Source organism: Taudactylus pleione, unplaced genomic scaffold, assembly GCF_031769625.1.
Source record: "Taudactylus pleione unplaced genomic scaffold, aTauple2 ptg000726l, whole genome shotgun sequence".
Lineage (NCBI taxonomy): Eukaryota > Metazoa > Chordata > Amphibia > Anura > Myobatrachidae > Taudactylus > Taudactylus pleione.
Window position 1 is genome coordinate 4,951,948 of NW_028285128.1, and position 20,499 is coordinate 4,972,446.

A 20,499-nucleotide genomic window follows, 5' to 3' on the forward strand; every position below is an offset into this window, starting at 1 on the left:
TGGTTTGGACTGGAGTGTACTTTGGGGGTTACAGCACCCTTTAACGGTCAAGCCAGCCGGCCCTTTACTTATGACACAGGCGCACGCTTGGCACTACTTTGTTGATGCACGTGCGGCTACTGCGCACACAATTCACAAACACAGAAAATAATTTTTTTTTTGGTTTGGACTGGAGTGTACTTTGGGGGTTACAGCACCCTTTAACGGTCAAGCCAGCTGGCCCTTTACTTATGAAACAGGCGCACACTTGGCACTACTTTGTTGATGCACGTGCGGCTACTGCGCACACAATTCACAAACACAGAAAATAATTTTTTTTTTGGTTTGGACTGGAGTGTACTCTGGGGGTTACAGCACCCTTTAACGGTCAAGCCAGCCAGCCCTTTACTTATGACACAGGCGCACGCTTGGCACTACTTTGTTGATGCACGTCCGGCTACTGCGCACACAATTCACAAACACAGAAAATAATTTTTTTTTGGTTTGGACTGGAGTGTACTTTGGGGGTTACAGCACCCTTTAATGGTCAAGCCAACCGGCCCTTTACTTATGACACAGGCGCACGCTTGGCACTACTTTGTTGATGCACGTGCGGCTACTGCGCACACAATTCACAAACACAGAAAATAAAATTTTTTTTGGTTTGGACTGGAGTGTACTTTGGGGGTTACAGCACCCTTTAACGGTCAAGCCAGCCGGCCCTTTACTTATGACACAGGCGCACGCTTGGCACTACTTTGTTGATGCACGTGCGGCTACTGCGCACACAATTCACAAACACAGAAAATAATTTTTTTTTTGGTTTGGACTGGAGTGTACTCTGGGGGTTACAGCACCCTTTAACGGTCAAGCCAGCCGGCCCTTTACTTATGACACAGGCGCACGCTTGGCACTACTTTGTTGATGCACGTGCGGCTACTGCGCACACAATTCACAAACACAGAAAATAATTTTTTTTTGGTTTGGACTGGAGTGTACTTTGGGGGTTACAGCATCCTTTAATGGTCAAGCCAACCGGCCCTTTACTTATGACACAGGCGCACGCTTGGCACTACTTTGTTGATGCACGTGCGGCTACTGCGCACACAATTCACAAACACAGAAAATAAATTTTTTTTGGTTTGGACTGGAGTGTACTTTGGGGGTTACAGCACCCTTTAACGGTCAAGCCAGCCGGCCATTTACTTATGACACAGGCGCACGCTTGGCACTACTTTGTTGATGCACGTGCGGCTACTGCGCACACAATTCACAAACACAGAAAATAATTTTTTTTTGGTTTGGACTGGAGTGTACTTTGGGGGTTACAGCACCCTTTAACGGTCAAGCCAGCCGGCCCTTTACTTATGAAACAGGCGCACGCTTGGCACTACTTTGTTGATGCACGTGCGGCTACTGCGCACACAATTCACAAACACAGAAAATAATTTTTTTTTTGGTTTGGACTGGAGTGTACTTTGGGGGTTACAGCACCCTTTAACGGTCAAGCCAGCCGGCCCTTTACTTATGAAACAGGCGCACGCTTGGCACTACTTTGTTGATGCACGTGCGGCTACTGCGCACACAATTCACAAACACAGAAAATAATTTTTTTTTTGGTTTGGACTGGAGTGTACTTTGGGGGTTACAGCACCCTTTAACGGTCAAGCCAGCCGGCCCTTTACTTATGACACAGGCGCACGCTTGGCACTACTTTGTTGATGCACGTGCGGCTACTGCGCACTCAATTCACAAACACAGAAAATAATTTTTTTTTTGGTTTGGACTGGAGTGTACTTTGGGGGTTATAGCACCCTTTAACGGTCAAGCCAGCCGGCCCTTTACTTATGACACAGGCGAACGCTTGGCACTACTTTGTTGATGCACGTGCGGCTACTGCGCACACAATTCACAAACACAGAAAATAATTTTTTTTTTGGTTTGGACTGGAGTGTACTTTGGGGGTTACAGCACCCTTTATTGGTCAAGCCAGCCGGCCCTTTACTTATGACACAGGCGCACGCTTGGCACTACTTTGTTGATGCACGTGCGGCTACTGCGCACACAATTCACAAACACAGAAAATAATTTTTTTTTTGGTTTGGACTGGAGTGTACTTTGGGGGTTACAGCACCCTTTAATGGTCAAGCCAGCCGGCCCTTTACTTATGACACAGGCGCACGCTTGGCACTACTTTGTTGATGCACGTGCGGCTACTGCGCACACAATTCACAAACACAGAAAATAATTTTTTTTTTGGTTTGGACTGGAGTGTACTTTGGGGGTTACAGCACCCTTTAACGGTCAAGCCAGCTGGCCATTTACTTATGACACAGGCGCACGCTTGGCACTACTTTGTTGATGCACGTGCGGCTACTGCGCACACAATTCACAAACACAGAAAATATTTTTTTTTTTGGTTTGGACTGGAGTGTCCTTTGGGGGTTACAGCACCATTTAACGGTCAAGCCAGCCAGCCCTTTACTTATGACACAGGCGCACGCTTGGCACTACTTTGTCGATGCACGTGCGGCTACTGCGCACACAATTCACAAACAGAGAATATAATTTTTTATTGGGTTTAGACTGGAGTGTCCTTTGGGGGTTACAGCACCCTTTAACGGTCAAGCCAGCCGGCCCTTTACTTATGACACAGGCGCACGCTTGGCACTACTTTGTTGATGCACGTGCGGCTACTGCGCACACAATTCACAAACACAGAAAATAATTTTTTTTTTGGTTTGGACTGGAGTGTACTTTGGGGGTTACAGCACCCTTTAATGGTCAAGCCAGCCGGCCCTTTACTTATGACACAGGCGCACGCTTGGCACTACTTTGTTGATGCACGTGCGGCTACTGCGCACACAATTCACAAACACAGAAAATAATTTTTTTTTTGGTTTGGACTGGAGTGTACTTTGGGGGTTACAGCACCCTTTAACGGTCAAGCCAGCCGGCCCTTTACTTATGACACAGGCGCACGCTTGGCACTACTTTGTTGATGCACGTGCGGCTACTGCGCACACAATTCACAAACACAGAAAATAAATTTTTTTTTGGTTTGGACTGGAGTGTACTTTGGGGGTTACAGCACCCTTTAACGGTCATGCCAGCCGGCCCTTTACTTATGACACAGGCGCACGCTTGGCGCTGCTCCTTTGTTGATGCACGTGCGGCTACTGCGCACACAATTCACAAACACAGAAAATAATTTTTTTTTTGGTTTGGACAGGAGTGTACTTTGGGGGTTACAGCACCCTTTAACGGTCAAGCCAGCCGGACCTTTACTTATGACACAGGCGCACGCTTGGCACTACTTTGTTGATGCACGTGCGGCTACTGCGCAAACAATTCACAAACACAGAACATAATTTTTTATTGGGTTTGGACTGGAGTGTCCTTTGGGGGTTACAGCACCCTTTAACGGTCAAGCCAGCCGGCCCTTTACTTATGACACAGGCGCACGCTTGGCACTACTTTGTTGATGCACGTGCGGCTACTGCGCACACAATTCACAAACACAGAAAATAATTTTTTTTTTGGTTTGGACTGGAGTGTACTTTGGGGGTTACAGCACCCTTTAACGGTCAAGCCAGCCGGCCCTTTACTTATGACACAGGCGCACACTTGGCACTACTTTGTTGATGCACATGCGGCTAATGCGCACACAATTCACAAACACAGAAAATCATTTTTTTTTTGGTTTGGACTGGAGTGTACTTTGGGGGTTACAGCACCCTTTAACGGTCAAGCCAGCCGGCCCTTTACTTATGACACAGGCGCACGCTTGGCACTACTTTGTTGATGCACGTGCGGCTACTGCGCACACAATTCACAAACACAGAAAATAATTTTTTTTTTGGTTTGGACTGGAGTGTACTTTGGGGGCTACAGCACCTTTTAACGGTCAAGCCAGCCGGCCCTTTACTTATGACACAGGCGCACGCTTGGCACTACTTTGTTGATGCACGTGCGGCTACTGCGCACACAATTCACAAACACAGAAAATAATTTGTTTTTTGGTCTGGACTGGAGTGTACTTTGGGGGTTACAGCACCCTTTAACGGTCAAGCCAGCTGGCCCTTTACTTATGACACAGGCGCACGCTTGGCACTACTTTGTTGATACACGTGCGGCTACTGCGCACACAATTCACAAACACAGAAAATATTTTTTTTTTGGTTTGGACTGGAGTGTACTTTGGGGGTTACAGCACCCTTTAATGGTCAAGCCAGCCGGCCCTTTACTTATGACACAGGCGCACGCTTGGCACTACTTTGTTGATGCACGTGCGGCTACTGCGCACACAATTCACAAACACAGAAAATAATTTTTTTTTTGGTTTGGACTGGAGTGTACTTTGGGGGTTACAGCACCCTTTAACGGTCAAGCCAGCCGGCCCTTTACTTATGACACAGGCGCACGCTTGGCACTACTTTGTTGATGCACGTGCGGCTACTGCGCACACAATTCACAAACACAGAAAATAATTTTTTTTGGTTTGGACTGGAGTGTACTTTGGGGGTTACAGCACCCTTTAATGGTCAAGCCAGCCGGCCCTTTACTTATGACACAGGCGCACGCTTGGCACTACTTTGTTGATGCACGTGCGGCTACTGCGCACACAATTCACAAACACAGAAAATAATTTTTTTTTTGGTTTGGACTGGAGTGTACTTTGGGGGTTACAGCACCCTTTAACGGTCAAGCCAGCCGGCCCTTTACTTATGACACAGGCGCACGCTTGGCACTACTTTGTTGATGCACGTGCGGCTACTGCGCACACAATTCACAAACACAGAAAATAATTTTTTTTTTGGTTTGGACTGGAGTGTACTTTGGGGGTTACAGCACCCTTTAACGGTCAAGCCAGCCGGCCCTTTACTTATGACACAGGCGCACGCTTGGCACTACTTTGTTGATGCATGTGCGGCTACTGCGCACACAATTCACAAACACAGAAAATAATTTTTTTTTGGTTTGGACTGGAGTGTACTTTGGGGGTTACAGCACCCTTTAACGGTCAAGCCAGCCGGCCCTTTACTTATGACACAGGCGCACGCTTGGCACTACTTTGTTGATGCACGTGCGGCTACTGCGCACACAATTCACAAACACAGAAAATATTTTTTTTTTTGGTTTGGACTGGAGTGTACTTTGGGGGTTACAGCACCCTTTAACGGTCAAGCCAGCCGGCCCTTTACTTATGACACAGGTGCATGCTTGGCACTACTTTGTTGATGCACGTGCGGCTACTGCACACACAATTCACAAACACAGAAAATAATTTTTTGGGGGGTTTGGACTGGAGTGTACTTTGGGGGTTACAGCACTCTTTAAAGGTCAAGCCAGCCGGCCCTTTACTGATGACACAGGCGCACGCTTGGCACTACTTTGTTGATGCACGTGCGGCTACTACTCACACAACTCACAAACACAGAAAATAATTTTTTTTTTGGTTTGGACTGGAGTGTACTTTGGGGGTTACAGCACCCTTTAATGGTCAAGCCAGCCGGCCCTTTACTTATGACACAGGCGCACGCTTGGCACTACTTTGTTGATGCACTTGCGGCTACTGCGCACACAATTCACAAACACAGAAAATAATTTTTTTTTTGGTTTGGACTGGAGTGTACTTTGGGGGTTACAGCACCCTTTAACGGTCAAGCCAGCCGGCCCTTTACTTATGACACAGGCGCACGCTTGGCACTACTTTGTTGATGCACGTGCGGCTACTGCGCACACAATTCACAAACACAGAAAATAATTTTTTTTGGTTTGGACTGGAGTGTACTTTGGGGGTTACAGCACCCTTTAACGGTCAAGCCAGCCGGCCCTTTACTTATGACACAGGCGCATGCTTGGCACTACTTTGTTGATGCACGTGCGGCTACTGCGCACACAATTCACAAACACAGAAAATAATTTTTTTTTTGGTTTGGACTGGAGTGTACTTTGGTGGTTACAGCACCCTTTAACGGTCAAGCCAGCCGGCCCTTTACTTATGACACAGGCGCACGCTTGGCACTACTTTGTTGATGCACGTGCGGCTACTGCGCACACAATTCACAAACACAGAAAATAATTTTTTTTTGGGTTTGGACTGGAGTGTACTTTGGGGGTTACAGCACTCTTTAAAGGTCAAGCCAGCCGGCCCTTTACTTATGACACAGGCGCACGCTTGGCACTACTTTGTTGATGCACGTGCGGCTACTGCGCACACAATTCACAAACACAGAAAATAATTTTTTTTTTGGTTTGGACTGGAGTGTACTTTGGGGGTTACAGCACCCTTTAACGGTCAAGCCAGCCGGCCCTTTACTTATGACACAGGCGCACGCTTGGCACTACTTTGTTGATGCACGTGCGGCTACTGCGCACACAATTCACAAACACAGAAAATAATTTTTTTTTTGGTTTGGACTGGAGTGTACTTTGGGGGTTACAGCACCCTTTAACGGTCAAGCCAGCCGGCCCTTTACTTATGACACAGGCGCACGCTTGGCACTACTTTGTTGATGCACGTGCGGCTACTGCGCACACAATTCACAAACACAGAAAATAATTTTTTTTTTGGTTTGGACTGGAGTGTACTTTGGGGGTTACAGCACCCTTTAACGGTCAAGCCAGCCGGCCCTTTACTTATGACACAGGCGCACGCTTGGCACTACTTTGTTGATGCATGTGCGGCTACTGCGCACACAATTCACAAACACAGAAAATAATTTTTTTTTTGGTTTGGACTGGAGTGTACTTTGGGGGTTACAGCACCCTTTAACGGTCAAGCCAGCCGGCCCTTTACTTATGACACAGGCGCACGCTTGGCACTACTTTGTTGATGCACGTGCGGCTACTGCGCACACAATTCACAAACACAGAAAATAAATTTTTTTTTGGTTTGGACTGGAGTGTACTTTGGGGGTTACAGCACCCTTTAACTGTCAAGCCAGCCGGCCCTTTACTTATGACACAGGCGCATGCTTGGCACTACTTTGTTGATGCACTTGCGGCTAATGCGCACACAATTCACAAACACAGAAAATAATTTTTTTTTTGGTTTGGAGTGGAGTGTACTTTGGGGGTTACAGCCCTTTAACGGTCAAGCCAGCCGGCCCTTTACTTATGACACAGGCGCACGCTTGGCCCTTCTTTGTTGATGCACGTGCGGCTACTGCGCACACAATTCACAAACACAGAAAATAATTTTTTTTTTGGTTTGGACTGGAGTGTACTTTGGGGGTTACAGCACCCTTTAACGGTCAAGCCAGCCGGCCCTTTACTTATGACACAGGCGCACGCTTGGCACTACTTTGTTGATGCACGTGCGGCTACTGCGCACACAATTCACAAACACAGAAAATAATTTTTTTTTTGGTTTGGACTGGAGTGTACTTTGGGGGTTACAGCGCCCTTTAACGGTCAAGCCAGCCGGCCCTTTACTTATGACACAGGCGCACGTTTGGCACTACTTTGTTGATGCACGTGCGGCTACTGCGCACACAATTCACAAACACAGAAAATAATTTTTTTTTTGGTTTGGACTGGAGTGTACTTTGGGGGTTACAGCACCCTTTAATGGTCAAGCCAGCCGGCCCTTTACTTATGACACAGGCGCACGCTTGGCACTACTTTGTTGATGCACGTGCGGCTACTGCGCACACAATTCACAAATACCGAAAATATTTTTTTTTTTGGTTTGGACTGGAGTGTACTTTGGGGGTTACAGCACCCTTTAACGGTCAAGCCAGCCGGCCCTTTACTTATGACACAGGCGCACGCTTGGCACTACTTTGTTGATGCATGTGCGGCTACTGCGCACACAATTCACAAACACAGAAAATAATTTTTTTTTTGGTTTGGACTGGAGTGTACTTTGGGGGTTACAGCACCCTTTAACGGTCAAGCCAGCCGGCCCTTTACTTATGACACAGGCGCACGCTTGGCACTACTTTGTTGATGCACGTGCGGCTACTGCGCACACAATTCACAAACACAGAAAATAATTTTTTTTTTGGTTTGGACTGGAGTGTACTTTGGGGGTTACAGCACCCTTTAACGGTCAAGCCAGCCGGCCCTTTACTTATGACACAGGCGCACGCTTGGCACTACTTTGTTGATGCACGTGCGGCTACTGCGCACACAATTCACAAACACAGAAAATAAATTTTTTTTTTGGTTTGGACTGGAGTGTACTTTGGGGGTTACAGCACCCTTTAATGGTCAAGCCAGCCGGCCCTTTACTTATGACACAGGCGCACGCTTGGCACTACTTTGTTGATGCACGTGCGGCTACTGCGCACACAATTCACAAACACAGAAAATAATTTTTTTTTTGGTTTGGACTGGAGTGTACTTTGGGGGTTACAGCACCCTTTAATGGTCAAGCCAGCCGGCCCTTTACTTATGACACAGGCGCACGCTTGGCACTACTTTGTTGATGCACGTGCGGCTACTGCGCACACAATTCACAAACACAGAAAATAATTTTTTGTTTGGTTTGGACTGGAGTGTACTTTGGGGGTTACAGCACCCTTTAACGGTCAAGCCAGCCGGCCCTTTACTTATGACACAGGCGCACGCTTGGCACTACTTTGTTGATGCACGTGCGGCTACTGCGCACACAATTCACAAACACAGAAAATAATTTTTTTTTTGGTTTGGACTGGAGTGTCCTTTGGGGGTTACAGCACCCTTTAACGGTCAAGCCAGCCAGCCCTTTACTTATGACACAGGCGCACGCTTGGCACTACTTTGTTGATGCACGTGCGGCTACTGCGCACACAATTCACAAACAGAGAATATAATTTTTTATTGGGTTTGGACTGGAGTGTCCTTTGGGGGTTACAGCACCCTTTAACGGTCAAGCCAGCCGGCCCTTTACTTATGACACAGGCGCACGCTTGGCACTACTTTGTTGATGCACGTGCGGCTACTGCGCACACAATTCACAAACACAGAAAATAATTTTTTTTTTGGTTTGGACTGGAGTGTACTTTGGGGGTTACAGCACCCTTTAATGGTCAAGCCAGCCGGCCCTTTACTTATGACACAGGTGCACGCTTGGCACTACTTTGTTGATGCACGTGCGGCTACTGCGCACACAATTCACAAACACAGAAAATAATTTTTTTTTTGGTTTGGACTGGAGTGTACTTTGGGGGTTACAGCACCCTTTAACGGTCAAGCCAGCCGGCCCTTTACTTATGACACAGGCGCACGCTTGGCACTACTTTGTTGATGCACGTGCGGCTACTGCGCACACAATTCACAAACACAGAAAATAATTTTTTTTTTGGTTTGGACTGGAGTGTACTTTGGGGGTTACAGCACCCTTTAACGGTCATGCCAGCCGGCCCTTTACTTATGACACAGGCGCACGCTTGGCGCTGCTCCTTTGTTGATGCACGTGCGGCTACTGCGCACACAATTCACAAACACAGAAAATAATTTTTTTTTTGGTTTGGACAGGAGTGTACTTTGGGGGTTACAGCACCCTTTAACGGGCAAGCCAGCCGGCCCTTTACTTATGACACAGGCGCACGCTTGGCACTACTTTGTTGATGCACGTGCGGCTACTGCGCAAACAATTCACAAACACAGAACATAATTTTTTATTGGGTTTGGACTGGAGTGTCCTTTGGGGGTTACAGCACCCTTTAACGGTCAAGCCAGCCGGCCCTTTACTTATGACACAGGCGCACGCTTGGCACTACTTTGTTGATGCACGTGCGGCTACTGCGCACACAATTCACAAACACAGAAAATAATTTTTTTTTTGGTTTGGACTGGAGTGTACTTTGGGGGTTACAGCACCCTTTAACGGTCAAGCCAGCCGGCCCTTTACTTATGACACAGGCGCACGCTTGGCACTACTTTGTTGATGCACGTGCGGCTACTGCGCACACAATTCACAAACACAGAAAATAATTATTTTTTTGGTTTGGACTGGAGTGTACTTTGGGGGTTACAGCACCCTTTAACGGTCAAGCCAGCCGGCCCTTTACTTATGACACAGGCGCACGCTTGGCACTACTTTGTTGATGCACGTGCGGCTACTGCGCACACAATTCACAAACACAGAAAATAATTTTTTTTTTGGTTTGGACTGGAGTGTACTTTGGGGGTTACAGCACCCTTTAACGGTCAAGCCAGCCGGCCCTTTACTTATGACACAGGCGCACACTTGGCACTACTTTGTTGATGCACGTGCGGCTAATGCGCACACAATTCACAAACACAGAAAATCATTTTTTTTTTGGTTTGGACTGGAGTGTACTTTGGGGGTTACAGCACCCTTTAACGGTCAAGCCAGCCGGCCCTTTACTTATGACACAGGCGCACGCTTGGCACTACTTTGTTGATGCACGTGCTGCTACTGCGCACACAATTCACAAACACAGAAAATAATTTTTTTTTTGGTTTGGACTGGAGTGTACTTTGGGGGCTACAGCACCTTTTAACGGTCAAGCCAGCCGGCCCTTTACTTATGACACAGGCGCACGCTTGGCACTACTTTGTTGATGCACGTGCGGCTACTGCGCACACAATTCACAAACACAGAAAATAATTTGTTTTTTGGTCTGGACTGGAGTGTACTTTGGGGGTTACAGCACCCTTTAACGGTCAAGCCAGCCGGCCCTTTACTTATGACACAGGCGCACGCTTGGCACTACTTTGTTGATACACGTGCGGCTACTGCGCACACAATTCACAAACACAGAAAATATTTTTTTTTTGGTTTGGACTGGAGTGTACTTTGGGGGTTACAGCACCCTTTAATGGTCAAGCCAGCCGGCCCTTTACTTATGACACAGGCGCACGCTTGGCACTACTTTGTTGATGCACGTGCGGCTACTGCGCACACAATTCACAAACACAGAAAATAATTTTTTTTTTGGTTTGGACTGGAGTGTACTTTGGGGGTTACAACACCCTTTAATGGTCAAGCCAGCCGGCCCTTTACTTATGACACAGGTGCACGCTTGGCACTACTTTGTTGATGCACGTGCGGCTACTGCGCACACAATTCACAAACACAGAAAATCATTTTTTTTTGGTTTGGACTGGAGTGTACTTTAAGGGTTACAGCACCCTTTAATGGTCAAGCCAGCCGGCCCTTTACTTATGACACAGGCGCACGCTTGGCACTACTTTGTTGATGCACGTGCGGCTTCTGCGCACACAATTCACAAACACAGAAAATATTTTTTTTTTTGGTTTGGACTGGAGTGTACTTTGGGGGTTACAGCACCCTTTAACGGTCAAGCCAGCCGGCCCTTTACTTATGACACAGGCGCACGCTTGGCACTACTTTGTTGATGCACGTGCGGCTACTGCGCACACAATTCACAAACACAGAAAATAATTTTTTTTGGTTTGGACTGGAGTGTACTTTGGGGGTTACAGCACCCTTTAATGGTCAAGCCAGCCGGCCCTTTACTTATGACACAGGCGCACGCTTGGCACTACTTTGTTGATGCACGTGCGGCTACTGCGCACACAATTCACAAACACAGAAAATAATTTTTTTTTGGGTTTGGACTGGAGTGTACTTTGGGGGTTACAGCACCCTTTAACGGTCAAGCCAGCCGGCCCTTTACTTATGACACAGGCGCACGCTTGGCACTACTTTGTTGATGCACGTGCGGCTACTGCGCACACAATTCACAAACACAGAAAATAATTTTTTTTTTGGTTTGGACTGGAGTGTACTTTGGGGGTTACAGCACCCTTTAACGGTCAAGCCAGCCGGCCCTTTACTTATGACACAGGCGCACGCTTGGCACTACTTTGTTGATGCACGTGCGGCTACTGCGCACACAATTCACAAACACAGAAAATAATTTTTTTTTTGGTTTGGACTGGAGTGTACTTTGGGGGTTACAGCACCCTTTAACGGTCAAGCCAGCCGGCCCTTTACTTATGACACAGGCGCACGCTTGGCACTACTTTGTTGATGCACGTGCGGCTACTGCGCACACAATTCACAAACACAGAAAATATTTTTTTTTTTGGTTTGGACTGGAGTGTACTTTGGGGGTTACAGCACCCTTTAACGGTCAAGCCAGCCGGCCCTTTACTTATGACACAGGTGCATGCTTGGCACTACTTTGTTGATGCACGTGCGGCTACTGCACACACAATTCACAAACACAGAAAATAATTTTTTGGGGGGTTTGGACTGGAGTGTACTTTGGGGGTTACAGCACTCTTTAAAGGTCAAGCCAGCCGGCCCTTTACTTATGACACAGGCGCACGCTTGGCACTACTTTGTTGATGCACGTGCGGCTACTGCGCACACAATTCACAAACACAGAAAATAATTTTTTTTTTGGTTTGGACTGGAGTGTACTTTGGGGGTTACAGCACCCTTTAATGGTCAAGCCAGCCGGCCCTTTACTTATGACACAGGCGCACGCTTGGCACTACTTTGTTGATGCACTTGCGGCTACTGCGCACACAATTCACAAACACAGAAAATAATTTTTTTTTTGGTTTGGACTGGAGTGTACTTTGGGGGTTACAGCACCCTTTAACGGTCAAGCCAGCCGGCCCTTTACTTATGACACAGGCGCACGCTTGGCACTACTTTGTTGATGCACGTGCGGCTACTGCGCACACAATTCACAAACACAGAAAATAATTTTTTTTGGTTTGGACTGGAGTGTACTTTGGGGGTTACAGCACCCTTTAACGGTCAAGCCAGCCGGCCCTTTACTTATGACACAGGCGCACGCTTGGCACTACTTTGTTGATGCACGTGCGGCTACTGCGCACACAATTCACAAACACAGAAAATATTTTTTTTTTTGGTTTGGACTGGAGTGTACTTTGGGGGTTACAGCACCCTTTAACGGTCAAGCCAGCCGGCCCTTTACTTATGACACAGGCGCACGCTTGGCACTACTTTGTTGATGCACGTGCGGCTACTGCGCACACAATTCACAAACACAGAAAATAATTTTTTTTTGGGTTTGGACTGGAGTGTACTTTGGGGGTTACAGCACTCTTTAAAGGTCAAGCCAGCCGGCCCTTTACTTATGACACAGGCGCACGCTTGGCACTACTTTGTTGATGCACGTGCGGCTACTGCGCACACAATTCACAAACACAGAAAATAATTTTTTTTTTGGTTTGGACTGGAGTGTACTTTGGGGGTTACAGCACCCTTTAACGGTCAAGCCAGCCGGCCCTTTACTTATGACACAGGCGCACGCTTGGCACTACTTTGTTGATGCACGTGCGGCGACTGCGCACACAATTCACAAACACAGAAAATAATTTTTTTTTTGGTTTGGACTGGAGTGTACTTTGGGGGTTACAGCACCCTTTAACGGTCAAGCCAGCCGGCCCTTTACTTATGACACAGGCGCACGCTTGGCACTACTTTGTTGATGCACGTGCGGCTACTGCGCACACAATTCACAAACACAGAAAATAATTTTTTTTTTGGTTTGGACTGGAGTGTACTTTGGGGGTTACAGCACCCTTTAACGGTCAAGCCAGCCGGCCCTTTACTTATGACACAGGCGCACGCTTGGCACTACTTTGTTGATGCACGTGCGGCTACTGCGCACACAATTCACAAACACAGAAAATAATTTTTTTTTTGGTTTGGACTGGAGTGTACTTTGGGGGTTACAGCACCCTTTAACGGTCAAGCCAGCCGGCCCTTTACTTATGACACAGGCGCACGCTTGGCACTACTTTGTTGATGCATGTGCGGCTACTGCGCACACAATTCACAAACACAGAAAATAAATTTTTTTTTGGTTTGGACTGGAGTGTACTTTGGGGGTTACAGCACCCTTTAACGGTCAAGCCAGCCGGCCCTTTACTTATGACACAGGCGCATGCTTGGCACTACTTTGTTGATGCACTTGCGGCTACTGCGCACACAATTCACAAACACAGAAAATAATTTTTTTTTTGGTTTGGAGTGGAGTGTACTTTGGGGGTTACAGCCCTTTAACGGTCAAGCCAGCCGGCCCTTTACTTATGACACAGGCGCACGCTTGGCCCTACTTTGTTGATGCACGTGCGGCTACTGCGCACACAATTCACAAACACAGAAAATAATTTTTTTTTTGGTTTGGACTGGAGTGTACTTTGGGGGTTACAGCACCCTTTAACGGTCAAGCCAGCCGGCCCTTTACTTATGACACAGGCGCACGCTTGGCACTACTTTGTTGATGCACGTGCGGCTACTGCGCACACAATTCACAAACACAGAAAATAATTTTTTTTTTGGTTTGGACTGGAGTGTACTTTGGGGGTTACAGCGCCCTTTAACGGTCAAGCCAGCCGGCCCTTTACTTATGACACAGGCGCACGTTTGGCACTACTTTGTTGATGCACGTGCGGCTACTGCGCACACAATTCACAAACACAGAAAATAATTTTTTTTTTGGTTTGGACTGGAGTGTACTTTGGGGGTTACAGCACCCTTTAATGGTCAAGCCAGCCGGCCCTTTACTTATGACACAGGCGCACGCTTGGCACTACTTTGTTGATGCACGTGCGGCTACTGCGCACACAATTCACAAATACCGAAAATATTTTTTTTTTTGGTTTGGACTGGAGTGTACTTTGGGGGTTACAGCACCCTTTAACGGTCAAGCCAGCCGGCCCTTTACTTATGACACAGGCGCACGCTTGGCACTACTTTGTTGATGCATGTGCGGCTACTGCGCACACAATTCACAAACACAGAAAATAATTTTTTTTTTGGTTTGGACTGGAGTGTACTTTGGGGGTTACAGCACCCTTTAACGGTCAAGCCAGCCGGCCCTTTACTTATGACACAGGCGCACGCTTGGCACTACTTTGTTGATGCACGTGCGGCTACTGCGCACACAATTCACAAACACAGAAAATAATTTTTTTTTTGGTTTGGACTGGAGTGTACTTTGGGGGTTACAGCACCCTTTAACGGTCAAGCCAGCCGGCCCTTTACTTATGACACAGGCGCACGCTTGGCACTACTTTGTTGATGCACGTGCGGCTACTGCGCACACAATTCACAAACACAGAAAATAATTTTTTTTTTGGTTTGGACTGGAGTGTACTTTGGGGGTTACAGCACCCTTTAACGGTCAAGCCAGCCGGCCCTTTACTTATGACACAGGCGCATGCTTGGCACTACTTTGTTGATGCACTTGCGGCTACTGCGCACACAATTCACAAACACAGAAAATAATTTTTTTTTTGGTTTGGAGTGGAGTGTACTTTGGGGGTTACAGCCCTTTAACGGTCAAGCCAGCCGGCCCTTTACTTATGACACAGGCGCACGCTTGGCCCTACTTTGTTGATGCACGTGCGGCTACTGCGCACACAATTCACAAACACAGAAAATAATTTTTTTTTTGGTTTGGACTGGAGTGTACTTTGGGGGTTACAGCACCCTTTAACGGTCAAGCCAGCCGGCCCTTTACTTATGACACAGGCGCACGCTTGGCACTACTTTGTTGATGCACGTGCGGCTACTGCGCACACAATTCACAAACACAGAAAATAATTTTTTTTTTGGTTTGGACTGGAGTGTACTTTGGGGGTTACAGCGCCCTTTAACGGTCAAGCCAGCCGGCCCTTTACTTATGACACAGGCGCACGTTTGGCACTACTTTGTTGATGCACGTGCGGCTACTGCGCACACAATTCACAAACACAGAAAATAATTTTTTTTTTGGTTTGGACTGGAGTGTACTTTGGGGGTTACAGCACCCTTTAATGGTCAAGCCAGCCGGCCCTTTACTTATGACACAGGCGCACGCTTGGCACTACTTTGTTGATGCACGTGCGGCTACTGCGCACACAATTCACAAATACCGAAAATATTTTTTTTTTTGGTTTGGACTGGAGTGTACTTTGGGGGTTACAGCACCCTTTAACGGTCAAGCCAGCCGGCCCTTTACTTATGACACAGGCGCACGCTTGGCACTACTTTGTTGATGCACTTGCGGCTACTGCGCACACAATTCACAAACACAGAAAATAATTTTTTTTTTGGTTTGGACTGGAGTGTACTTTGGGGGTTACAGCACCCTTTAACGGTCAAGCCAGCCGGCCCTTTACTTATGACACAGGCGCACGCTTGGCACTACTTTGTTGATGCACGTGCGGCTACTGCGCACACAATTCACAAACACAGAAAATCATTTTTTTTTTGGTTTGGACTGGAGTGTACTTTGGGGGTTACAGCACCCTTTAACGGTCAAGCCAGCCGGCCCTTTACTTATGACACAGGCGCACGCTTGGCACTACTTTGTTGATGCACGTGCGGCTACTGCGCACACAATTCACAAACACAGAAAATATATAATTTTTTTAGCACTTGGGGGGAGCACCTTTGATGGACAGAGCACCCCCTGGACAACACTACAGCACCCCTTTAGGACTGGGACACTGCACAGGACTTTGGAGTGGACACAGCCCCTATGGAGAACTGACTGCACAACACAGTCCAGCCAGCCCCTATGGACTTTGACGTAGTGGACACAGCCCCTATTAACAACAGCAGCACAGCACAACACAGCCAGCCCCTATGGACTTTGAAGTAGTGGACAACAGCAGCACTACACTACACTACACTACACTACACAGCCCAGCCAGCCCTAACTCCCACCCTCCCTCTTCACTGTCCACAGCCGAGTGAGAAAATGGCGCCGACGCGGGTACCTTATATAGGATCCAAAACCCGCGAGACTCGGAAGGCGGGATGATGACGTTTTGCCTCGATTTCAGATCCGAGTCAGGCGGGAAAAGTCGAGCCTGACTCGGATCGGACTCGGATCGGGGGGGCTCGGGGGGGTTCGGATTTCAGAAATCCGAACCCGCTCACCCCTAGTATATATCAGACCCTCCAACATGACCCGTTCCATTAGGTACAAAATGCTCTGCTCCTGGACTTCCCTCTTAATTTATGATTGCAGCCACCTGTGCTGAAACACCTGCGTCATCAATTACCTAGTTCAACACAGGTGACTGCAATCATACATTAAGTGGGAAGTCCAGGAGCAGAGCATTTTGTACCTAATGGAGTGGGTCATGTTGGAGGGTAGGATATATGTGTGTGTGTATATATATATATATATATATATATATATCCTACCCTCCAACATGACCCCTCCCATCAGGTTCAAAATGCTCTGTTCCTGGACTTAACACCTAATTAATGATTGCAGTCACCTGTGTTGAGCTAGGTAATTGATGAGAATGATGTTTCAACTAGGGGTGAGCGGGTTCGGATTTCTGAAATCCGAACCCCCCCGAGCCCCCCCGATCCGAGTCCGATCCGAGTCAGGCTCGACTTTTCCCGCCTGACTCGGATTCTGAAATCGAGGCAAAACGTCATCTTCCCGCCTTCCGAGTCTCGCGGGTTTTGGATCCTATATAAGGTACCCACGTCGGCGCCATTTTCTCACTCGGCTGTGGACAGTGAAGAGGGAGGGTGGGAGTTAGGGCTGTGTAGTGTAGTGTAGTGTAGTGCTGCTGTTGTCCACTACTTCAAAGTCCATAGGGGCTGGCTGTGTTGTGCTGTGCTGCTGTTGTTAATAGGGGCTGTGTCCACTACTTCAAAGTCCATAGGGGCTGGCTGGACTGTGTTGTGCAGTCAGTTCTCCATAGGGGCTGTGTCCACTCCAAAGTCCTGTGCAGTGTCCCAGTCCTAAAGAGGTGCTGTAGTGTAGTCCAGGGGGTGCTCTGTCCATCAGGGGTGCTCCCCCCAAGTGCTAAAAAAATAATATATTTTCTGTGTTTGTGAATTGTGTGCGCAGTAGCCGCACGTGCATCAACAAAGTAGTGCCAAGCGTGCGCCTGTGTCATAAGTAAAGGGCCGGCTGGCTTGACCGTTAAGGGTGCTGTAACCCCCGAAAGTACACTCCAGTCCAAACCAAAAAAAAAATTATTTTCTGTGTTTGTGAATTGTGTGCGCAGTAGCCGCACGTGCATCAACAAAGTAGTGCCAAGCGTGCACCTGTGTCATAAGTAAAGGGCCGGCTGGCTTGACCGTTAAGGGTGCTGTAACCCCCGAAAGTACACTCCAGTCCAAACCAAAAAAAAAATTATTTTCTGTGTTTGTGAATTGTGTGCGCAGTAGCCGCACGTGCATCAACAAAGTAGTGCCAAGCGTGCGCCTGTGTCATAAGTAAAGGGCCGGCTGGCTTGACCGTTAAGGGTGCTGTAACCCCCAAAAGTACACTCCAGTCCAAACCAAAAAAAAAATTATTTTCTGTGTTTGTGAATTGTGTGCGCAGTAGCCGCACGTGCATCAACAAAGTAGTGCCAAGCGTGCGCCTGTGTCATAAGTAAAGGGCCGGCTGGCTTGACCGTTAAAGGGTGCTGTAACCCCCAAAGTACACTCCAGTCCAAACCAAAAAAAAAATTATTTTCTGTGTTTGTGAATTGTGTGCGCAGTAGCCGCATGTGCATCAACAAAGTAGTGCCAAGCGTGCGCCTGTGTCATAAGTAAAGGGCCAGCTGGCTTGACCGTTAAAGGGTGCTGTAACCCCCAAAGTACACTCCAGTCCAAACCAAAAAAAAAATTATTTTCTGTGTTTGTGAATTGTGTGCGCAGTAGCCGCACGTGCATCAACAAAGTAGTGCCAAGCGTGCGCCTGTGTCATAAGTAAAGGGCCGGCTGGCTTGACCGTTAAGGGTGCTGTAACCCCCGAAAGTACACTCCAGTCCAAACCAAAAAAAAAATTATTTTCTGTGTTTGTGAATTGTGTGCGCAGTAGCCGCACGTGCATCAACAAAGTAGTGCCAAGCGTGCGCCTGTGTCATAAGTAAAGGGCCGGCTGGCTTGACCGTTAAAGGGTGCTGTAACCCCCAAAGTACACTCCAGTCCAAACCAAAAAAAAATTTATTTTCTGTGTTTGTGAATTGTGTGCGCAGTAGCCGCATGTGCATCAACAAAGTAGTGCCAAGCGTGCGCCTGTGTCATAAGTAAAGGGCCAGCTGGCTTGACCGTTAAAGGGCGCTGTAACCCCCAAAGTACACTCCAGTCCAAACCAAAAAAAAATTTATTTTCTGTGTTTGTGAATTGTGTGCGCAGTAGCCGCACGTGCATCAACAAAGTAGTGCCAAGCGTGTGCCTGTGTCATAAGTAAAGGGCCGGCTGGCTTGACCGTTAAAGGGTGCTGTAACCCCCGAAAGTACACTCCAGTCCAAACCAAAAAAAAAATTATTTTCTGTGTTTGTGAATTGTGTGCGCAGTAGCCGCACGTGCATCAACAAAGTAGTGCCAAGCGTGCGCCTGTGTCATAAGTAAAGGGCCGGCTGGCTTGACCATTAAAGGGTTCTGTAACCCCCAAAGTACACTCCAAACCAAAAAAATATATGTTTTCTGTGTTTGTGACTTGTGTGCGCTGTGGCTGCACGTGCATCAACAAAGGAGCAGCGCCAAGCGTGCGCCTGTGTCCCATAAGTAAAGAGCCGGCTGGCTCATTTCTTAAAGGGTGGTGTAACCCACAAAGTGCACTACTCTCCAGCAAAAATAAAAAAATATTTTCTGTGTTTGTGTGCACTTTAGCCGCACATATATATATCAATATAACATAAATGGAGGACCAAACTTTCTCTGATAAAAATAAAATAGGGAAAGATCAAGAACCACTTCCTACTAGTGCTGTTGCTGCTGCTGGGAGTTGTTCATCATCCCAGAGAGGAAGTAGGAACATCACTACTTTTACTAAACAATTGACCCTCCAACAGTCCCTAGCGATGAGGATGAAGTACGACAGCAGTCATCCTGAAGCAAAACGTATAACTGAGGCCTTGACTGCTATGTTGGTGTTAGACGTGCGTCCGGTATCCGACATTAGTGCAGTGGGATTTAGACAATTGATGGAGGTAGTGTGTCCTCGGTTCCAAATCCTGTCTAGATTCCACCTGCATCCTCAAAGCAGCAGCGACAAGCGTGTGTCTGTCTGTTAAAGGGTGGTGACACCCTCAAAGTGTGCTACACAAACAATTAAAATATTGTTCTTTTTTTTTCTGTCTTTGTGAATTGTGTGGGCTGTAGCCGCACCTGCATCCTTAAAGCAGCAGTGACAAGCGTGCGTCTGTCTGTTAAAGGGTGGTGACACCCTCAAAGTGTGCTACAAAAACAATTAAAATATTGTTCTTTTTTTTTTGGTCTTTGTGAAATGTGTGGGCTGTAGCCGCACCTGCATCCTTAAAGCAGCAGCGACAAGCGTGCGTCTGTCTGTTAAAGGGTGGTGACACCCTCAAAGTGTTCTACACAAACAATTAAAATATTGTTCTTTTTTTTTCGGTCTTTGTGAAATGTGTGGGCTGTAGCCGCACCTGCATCCTTAAAGCAGCAGCGACAAGCGTGCGTCTGTCTGTTAAAGGGTGGTGTAACTCTCAAAGTGTTCCAAAAAATAAAAAACTATTTTTTTAATGTGTTTGTGACTTGTGTGCGATGAAGCCACACTTGCATCCTCAAAGCAGCAGCGACAAGCGTGCATCTGTCTGTTAAAGGGTGGTGACACCCTCAAAGTGTGCTACACAAACAAT